This window comes from Elephas maximus, chromosome 9 (genome assembly GCF_024166365.1).
Source record: "Elephas maximus indicus isolate mEleMax1 chromosome 9, mEleMax1 primary haplotype, whole genome shotgun sequence".
Lineage (NCBI taxonomy): Eukaryota > Metazoa > Chordata > Mammalia > Proboscidea > Elephantidae > Elephas > Elephas maximus.
This window is the reverse complement of record NC_064827.1, coordinates 31266658-31276282: the sequence shown is the minus strand read 5'-3', so window position 1 is coordinate 31276282 and position 9625 is coordinate 31266658. Positions and strand designations below refer to the sequence as shown.

General features: G+C 38.8%; 1 pseudogene; it reads left to right on the top strand.

The window, feature by feature from the left end:
* The first annotated feature begins 997 nt into the window (after nt 1–997).
* LOC126082402 (interferon omega-1-like) lies at nt 998–9029 on the top strand (annotated as a pseudogene).
* The last annotated feature ends 596 nt before the right edge of the window (nt 9030–9625 follow it).

Sequence of the window (9625 nt, the reverse complement as noted above, 5' to 3'; positions counted from 1 at the left end):
TGGCAGAGTACAGGGTCAGCAGAAAAGAGGAAGACCCTCAACAAGGTGGATTGACACAGTGGCTGTAACAGGGTGCTCAAGCATAACAATGATTGTAAGAATGGCTCAAGACTGGGCAGTGTTTCATTCTGTTGTGCATAGGGTCGCTATGAGTTGGAACCGACTCAATGGCACCTAACAACAACAAGAACAGAAATATTAAAGGAAAAAAAAGGGTTACGTAGCCATTACTTTGACAGAGTTAGAAAAATGGGGTGGGCATTGCAAAGAGGCTGCCATGAAGCAGCTATAAAGACAGGTGGACACATTCTAACTGCTTGAAGACCTGGAGGTAGTAGTGTTTGCACTTTACTTCTCTCGAAGGCAGGGCTGAAGGTTTAGTCATCTTGGTTTAGCCTGGGCTCAGCTAACTGATATGTAGTAAATGTTCAGTAATTTTTTCAATTAAGTAGAATAAAGAAAACCAGATTTGTCAAATTAAATATCATGAAGCTGTTTAAGGTGTATTGACCTGACCAAAATGCAGAATTCTTCCCATTTTGAAGAGGGGAATCTATCTATAAGACATATTGTACAGCAGGAGAAAGAGACCATCCTGAGCCATTTATACACATATCTTAATCATTTAGGTGATGTTTGAGTTGAAAGGAAAACCTAGGAGATTAAATAATTTAGGCTCATATGCCCAAGAGTCTTCCTTCTGCCCTTTGCACCAAAGAAAACACAGGATTGTGTGAAGGGTTCTGGTGAAGGTGTGCTGACATGTCTCTTACTTTCAGGGACCTTCTTTCATTTGTGCCTGTTAAGTAATGAGCCCAAGAGTTTTCATTTTCTGCATTTTGCCCTGATCTTTCTAATTCCTCGTTTTGGGCTTTTCCTTCTGGAATATGCTGTATTCACAAGTTCTTAGTGAGGACTGTTTGGAGTAGAGCACAGACCAGAGATGGTTCTAATGGTGTGGTCAACAGGCATTTATTACTTACATAATAAACAGGGCATGGATGAGAAGAACAGCATACATCAGCAGCAGCCACGGTTCCCTGAAGTTAGGTTCTCATGCTAGGGGAATATTAGATTGGATCCAAGCATACCGCACTTCATATGTTGGAAGGAGAACCTCTAAGGCCTGCTCTCCTGGGGTTAAATACTAACAGGACAGCCATGTCTACATGTCAAAATGCATGTATAGAGTGAACTGTTAGGGGAAAGGGGATAATAAAAGAGTGTAATAAAAAGTAAAAGGGGATAATATAAATGGAAAGCCTTCCCACAGATATCATTTATTGCCTCTGTTTAGGGTGAATGACCATTTCCTGACAGCCATTCTAGATTTTACTGGCATCAGGATCCTTTCTTCCTCCTTTACTCCTGTAAGTTTAATGGCATTCTGGGTTTCATCAGAGGCCAATCATCTCAACTCAAAGGTCTTCTTCTTAGAACTTACCAATAGCTTTTTGAGTCTCTTCGCTGATAGCATTGACAATGATCCTCCAGCCCATCTGCTCCCTTGGCTGTGACCTTCCTCAAATCCTTGGCTTGGGAAAGCAGGAGACCTTCACACCTCTGGGCCAAATGAGGAGACTTTCTTCTGTCTGAAGGAGAGAAAGGACTTCAGATTCCCCAGAAGATGGTGTATGGCAGCCATCTCCAGAAAGCCCAGGCTGTCTTTATCCTCCACAAGATGCTGCAGCAGATCTTCAACCTCTTCCGTACAAAGGAACCCTCTACTGCTTGGAACACAACCCTCCCGGACCAACTCCACAATGGACTCTATCAACAGCTGGAAGACCTGGAGACCTGCTCAATGCAGGCAGTGGGAGAGGGATATCTGTCCTGGCAATTGAGGGCCCTGTACTGGCTGTGAAGAGGTACTTCCAGGAAATCCATTCTCTATCTAAAAGAGAAGGAACACAGTGACTGTGTCTGGGAAGTCATCAGAGTAGAAATCAGGTGGTGCTTTCTCTTCTTTTATGAGCCCACAAGAAAACTCGAGAAGAAACATGATTCTCAGTAACCAATGTCCTAGCTCAGACTTTCAATGGTTTAGTCATTTCAAAAGCTGTTATAATTATTATTATTATTTGGCTTCAGCTATAAAATAATTTAAATCATACTTGGCATATTTGTATCAGTAATATTAAGCTTCCAAACCCACTGCTGTTGAGTCGATTCTGACTCACAGCAACCCTACAGGACAGAGTAGAACTGCCCCATAGAGTTTCCAAGGAGCACCTGGCAGATTCGAACTGCCGACCTCTTGGTTGGCTGCTATAGCACTTAGCCACTGCACAACCAGGGTTTCCAATATTAAGCTTATCTATGTGTAAATATTTTTCAGAATTTGGAGAAATGTAATTGGTGCCCTATGGCTGACCCTCATGTTATAAGATAAGCATTTATTTATTTTTATTAATTAATTTTTGATGTTTTTGTATGTATACTGTATTGTTTTTATAAGAATATGTTTGGAGGCAGGGCCAAGATGGCGGAATAGACAGACACTTCCAGCAAGCCAAGCCCTCTTACAACAAAGACCTGAAAAAACAAGTGAAATGAGTATATTTATGACAAACTAGGATCCCTGAACATCAAAGGCAAAGTTAGAAAATGAACCAAGTGGCACAGGGAGGAAGACACGGTTTAGAAGTGGAGAGGAGTTACCAGACCTGAATTGCCCGGAGCCCTCAGGCACCATTCGTGGGAGTGGCTGCGCTGGGCTGGTAGTAGCGTTTGGCCACAGTTTCCTCAGGGAGAAGCAGCCAGCCACACAGCCTTCTCACACCTCCGGAACCAGAGAAGAACAATGCTTTCACCAAAAGCTAAGTACTTGTATATATTTTACCATTCCTCCCTCCACCCCACTCCCAAGCCAGCTTCAGTGGCTCTTGATTTCCCTGGGCCTGAGATAGGGCCTACTGAGTGCCTAGAGCGGTCCTCCCTGCCTTGGAGAAGGAATTAATTCACAGTTGGGGGAAAAGATAATCTGTCAGCTCCACTAACCTGGGGAGCTCAGGACAGAAGCGTCTCCGATCCAGGCATAGACGGTCCACGAACTTTGAGTACCTTTGCCCACTGCATAAACCTATGTGGGTCTATTTCCAGAGAATAGGCCCTTATTGGCAGACTAGAACTGTTTCAGCTGTGCAGTGCAGAAGTGGGTGATGTTTGACACCGCTTTGCCTATTAAACAGGTTCCTCACCTACCCATATCAGGGGCCTAAGGACTGGTGGCTCCTCTCAGGTCACCCAGCCACCCATGACAAGGGTCCAAGGCTAACTGGTACCTCCCAGTACCTACAACCAAAAACTTTGGGTGCCCGTGGTCCATCTGCAGAACCTTCCCACTTGTACGCTCTAGGGAAGAGGGATGCGCTTTCCTCAGAGACACTTGAGGAACCATTCTCAGCCCGCTGCCTTGTTCAGAGCATGACCCCCTACAGCAACCAGATACTGGTACCTACACCAATTACCCCTGACCTTCTAAGACTGTAGGAGAGAGCCTGTACCACACTAGACGAGCAGCTACCTGGACACCTGAGCTGAATCCATACAAGAAAAGTAAATGGACTCCTAGACTGATATACATGATAACAGCCCTAGCCATCTGGTGACAGGACATCAGAACTTCAAAGATGAAAATAATCAAGCTAGCTCACTCAAGCAACCCATTTGGGCATTTAAAAACAACAAAAAAAGCAAGAAGCTGGGTTACAGTAAGCAAACATAAAATAATCTAATAAAATAATATAGATGGCTCGGAGACAACAGTCTATATCAAATCATGTAAAGAAACAGACCATAATCACTTCAAGAAGCTCTCAAAACAAAGAATCAAGAGGACCTCTAGATGAAAGTGCCTTCCTGGAATTACTGAATGCAGATTACAAAAGATTAATATACAGAACCTTGAAAGAAATCAGGCAATACACAGAACAAGCCAAGGAACACATAGATAAAGTAGTTGAAGAAATTAAAAAGGTTATTCAGGAACATAATGAAAAATTAAATAAGCTGGAAAAATCCATAGACAGCAGTCAGAAATTCAGAAGATTAACAGTAAAATTACAGAATTAGACAACTCAACAGAAAGTCAGAGGAGCAGAATTGAGCAAGTGGAAGACAGAATTTGTGAACTTGAAGATAAAGCACTTGGTACTAATATATTTGAAGAAAAATCAGATAAAGTATTTTAAAATAATGAAGAAATCTTGAGAATCATGTGGAACTCTATCAAGGGAAATAACCTATAAGTGATTGGAGTACCAGAACAGAAAGGGATAACAGAAAATACAGAGAAATTGTTCATCTGTTGATAGAAAACTTCCCTGATGTCCTGAAAAATGAGCAGATATCTATCCAAGATGCTCATTGAACTCCACATAAGGTAGATTTTAAAAGAAAGTCACCAAGACATATTATAATCAAACTCGCCAAAACCAAAGTTAAAGAGAGTCTTTTAAGAGCAGCGAGGGATAAATGAAAAGTCGCCTACAAAGGAGAGTCAATAAGAATAAGCTCGGACTGCTCGGCAGAAACCATGCAGGCAAGAAGGCATTGGGATGACTTATATAAAGTATTGAAGGAAAAAAATTGACAGCCAAGAATCATATATCCAGCAAAACTGTCTCTCAAGTATGAAGGTGAAATTAGGACATTTCCAGATAAACAGAAGTTTAGGGAATTTGTAAAAACCAAACCAAATCTACAAGAAATACCAAAGGGAGTTCTTTGGTTAGGAAATCAATAATATCAGGCATCAACCCAAGACTAGATCACTGAACAGAACAATCAGATGTCAATCCAGACAGGGAATTCACAAAAATAAATCAAGAAAAAAATGTTCAAAACAGGGAAACAGCAATGTTATTATGTAAAAGAAGACAGCAATAAAAAAATAAAGAGGGACTAAGAAATGTAGTCATAGATCTTTCATATGAAGAAGGAAACAAGACGATATAAAGAAATAAAAGTTTGGTTTAAATTTAGAAAAATAGGGATAAATATTGAGGTAACCACAGAGGAGACAAACTATCCTACAAGTAAAAGTAAAATACAAGAAAAAAATAGAGACTCAGCAGAAACAAAATCAACAACAGTGAAAAGAGGAAAAGACAATATATAAAGATAAATTACTCAGCGCAAAAAATTAAGTGGGAAAAAGAAACTTACAACACACACAAAAAAAGACATCAAAATGACAGTACTAAACATACCTACCCATAATTATGATGAATGTAAATGGACTAAATGTGCCAGTAAAAAGACAGCGAGTGGCAGAATGGATTAAAAAACATGATCTGTCTATATGCTGCCTACAAGAGACACACTTTAGACTTAGAGACACAAACAAACTGAAACTCAAAGGATGGAAAAAAATATATCGAGCAACCAACAATCAAAAAGAGCAGGCGTGGCAATATTAATTTCTGACAAAATAGACTTTAAAGTTAAACCCATCATAAAGGATAAGGAAGGACACTATATAATGATTAAAGGGACAATATACCACGAGGATATAACCATATTAAATATTAATACACCCAAAAAAAGGGCTGCAAGATACATAAAACAAACTCTAACAGCATTGAAAAGTGAGATAGACACCTCCACAATTATAGTAGGAAACTTCAACACACCACTTTCACTGAAGGGCAGAACATCCAGAAAGAAGCTCAGTGAAGACACAGAACATCTAAATGCTACAATCAACCAACTTTATCTCATAGACATATACAGAACACTCCACCAAACAGCAGTCAAGTATACTTTTCTTTTCTAGTGCACATGGAACATTCTGTAGAATAGACCACATATTAAGTCATAAAGCAAGCCTTAGCAGAAACCAAAACATTGAAATATTACAAAGTATCTTCTCTGACCATAAGGCTACAAAAGTAAAAATCAATAACAGAAAAAGCAAGGAAAAGAAATCAAACACTTGGAAACTGAACAATACTCTGCTCAAAAAAGACTGGGTTACAGAAGAAATTAAGGATGGAAAAAGAAATTCATAGGATCCAATGAGAATGAAAACACTTCTTATCAGAACCTTTGGGACACAGCTAAAGCAGTGCTTAAAAAAAAAAAAAAAGGTCAATTTATATCAATAAATGCACACATCCAAAAAGAAGAAAGGGCCAAAATCAAAGAATTATCCCTACAACTTGAACAAATAGAGAGCAACAAAAGAAACACTCTGGCACCAGAAGAAAGCAAATAATAAAAATTAGAGCAGAATTTAATGAAATAGAAAACAGAAAAGCAATTGAAAGAACTAACAAGACCAAAAGCTGGTTCTTTGAAAAAACCAACAAAATTGATAAACCATCGGGCAAACTGACAAAAGAAAAACAGGAGAAGAAGCAAATAACGGAAATAAGAAATGAGGTGGGCGATATTACAACAGATCCAACTGAATTTAAAAGAATCATATCAGATTACTATGAAAAACTGTACTCTAACAAATTTGAAAACCTGGAAGAAATGCATGAATTCCTAGAAACACACTACCTACCTAAACTAACACAAATAGAGGTAGAACAACTAAATAGACCCAAAACAAAAGAAGAAATTGAAAAGGTAGTAAAAAAAAGTCCCAACAAAAAAAAGGCCTGGCCTGGATGGCTTCACTGCAGAGTTCTACCAAACTTTCAGAAAAGAGTTAACACCACTACTACTAAAGGTATTTCAAAGCATAGAAGAGGACAGAATACTCCCAAACTCGTTCTATGAAGCCACCATATCCCTGATACCAAAACCAGGTAAAAAGGTAAAGACACCACAAAAAAAGAAAATTACAAACCTATATCCCTCATGAACTTAGATGCAAAAATCCTCAACAAATTCTAGCCAATAGAATTCAACAATATATCAAAAAAAAAATAATAATTCACCATGACCAAGTGGGATTCATACCAAGTATGCAGGGATGGTTCAACATTAGAAAAACAATTAATGTAATCCATGACTTTATCAATTGATGCAGAAAAGGCATTTAACAAAGTTCAACACCCATTCATGATAAAAATTCTCAGCAAAATAGGAATAGAAGGAAAATTCCTCAACATAATAAAGGGCATTTATACAAAGCCAAAGCCAACATCATCCTAAATGGAGAGAGCCTGAAAGCATTCCCCTTGAAATAGGGAACCAGACAAGGATGCCCTTTATCACTGCTCTTATTCAACATTGTGCTGGAAGTCCTAACAAGAGCAATTAGGCTAGATAAAAAAATAAAGAGCATCCAGATTGGCAAGGAAGAAGTTAAAGTATCTGTATTTGCAGATGACATGATCTTATATACAGAAAACCCTAAGAAATCCTCAAGAAAACTACTGAAACTAATAGAAGAGTTCAGCTTAGTATCAGGATACAAGATAAACACAGAAAAATCCGCTGGATTCCTCCACAGCAACAAAAAGAACATCAAAGAAGAAATCTCCAAATCAGTACCATTTACAGCAGCCTCCTAGAAGATAAAATACTTAGGAATAACTCTTATCAGAGATGTAAAAGACTTATACAAAGAAAACTACAAAACGCTACTGCAAGAAACCAAAAGAGACCTACATAAGTAGAAACACATAAATTGTTCATGGATAGGAAGACTTAACATTTTAAAAATGTCTATTCTACCAAAAGGGATCTACAGATACAATGCAATTCCAATCCAAATTCCAATGCCATTTTTTAATGAGATGGAGAACCAAATCACCAACTTCATATGGAAGGGAAAGAGGCCCTGGATAAATAAAGCATTACTGAAAAAGAAGAACAAAGTGGGAGGCTTCACTCTACCTGGTTTTAGAACCTATTATAATGCTACAGTAGTCAAAACAGCCTGGTACTGGTATAACAACAGATACATAGACCAATGGAACAGAATTGAGAATCCAGATGTAAATCCATCTACATATGAGCAATTGATATTTTGCAAAGGCCCAAAGTCAATGAAATGGGGCAAAGACAGCCTTTTTCAAAAATGGTGCTGGCATAACTGGATTTCCATCTTCAAAAAAAGGAAACAATATCCATACTTCTGACCATGCACAAAAATGGACTCCAAATGGATCAAAGACCTAAATATAAAATCTAAAACAATAAAGATCATGGAAGAAAAAATAGGGACAATGTTAGGAGCCCTAATACATGGCATAAACAGTATACAAAACATAACTAACAATGCAGAAGAGAAACTAGATAACTGGGAGCTCCTAAAAATCAACACCTATGCTCATCCAAAGACTTCACCAAAAGAGTAAAAAGATTACCTACAGACTGGGAAAAGTTTTCAGCTATGACATTTCCGATCAGCGCCTGATCTCTAAAATCTACATAATACTGCAAAAACTCAACTACAAGAAGACATAACCCAATTAAAAAATGGGCAAAAGATATGAACAGACACATCACTAAAGAAGACATTCAGGTAGCTAGCAGATACATGAGGAAATGTACCAGATCTTTAGCCATTAGAGAAAAGCAAATCAAAACTGCAGTGGGATTCCATCTCACTCTAAGAAGGCTGGCATTAATCCAAACAACACAAAATAAAAAATGTTGGAGAGTTTGTGGAGAGACTGGAACACTTACACACTGCTAGTGGGAATGTAAAATGGTACAACCACTTTGGGAATCAATTTGGTTCTTCCTTAAAAAGCTAGAAATAGAACTACCATGTGACCCAGCAATCCCACTCCTTGGAATATATCCTACAGAAATAAGAGCCTTTACATGAACAGATATACACACACCCATGTTCATTGCAGCACTGTTTACAATAAAAAAGATGGAATCAATCAAGGTGCCCATCAACAGATGAATGGATAAATAAATTATGGTATATTCACACAATGGAATACTAAGCATCAATAGAGAACAGTGATGAATGCACGAAACATTTCATAACATGGAGGAATCTGGAAGGCATTATGCTAAGTGAAATTAGTCAATGGCAAAAAGACAAATATTGTATAAGACCACTATTATAAGGACTTGAGAAATAGTTTAAACAGAGAAGAAAATATTCTTTGAGGGTCACGAGATGGGGGAGGGAGGGAGGAAGGGAAAGGGATATTCACTAATTCGATAGTAGACAAAAACTACTTTAGGTGAAGGGAAAGACAACACACAATACAGGAGAGGTCAGCACAACTGGACTAAACCAAACGCAAAGGAGTTTCCTGAATAAACTGAATGCTTTGAAGGCCAGCGTAGCAGGGGCAGGGGTCTGGGGACCATGGTTTCCAGGGACATCTAAGTCAATTGGCATAATAAAATCTATTAAGAAAACGTATTGCATCCCACTTTGGAGTGTGGCGTCTGGGGTCTTAAATGCTAGCAAGCGGCCATCTAAGATGCATCAATGGGTCTCAACTCACCTGGATCAAAGGAGAATGAAGAACACCAAAGACAAGGTAATTATGAGACCAAAAGACAGAAACGGCAACATAAACCAGAGACTGTATCATCCTGAGACCGGAAAAGAACTAGATGGTGCCTGGCTACAACCGATGACTGCCCTGACAGGGAACACAACAGAGAACCCCTGAGGGAGCAGGAGAGCAATGGGCTGTAGACTGCAAAATCTCTTTAAAAGACCAGACTTCATGGTCTGACTGAGACT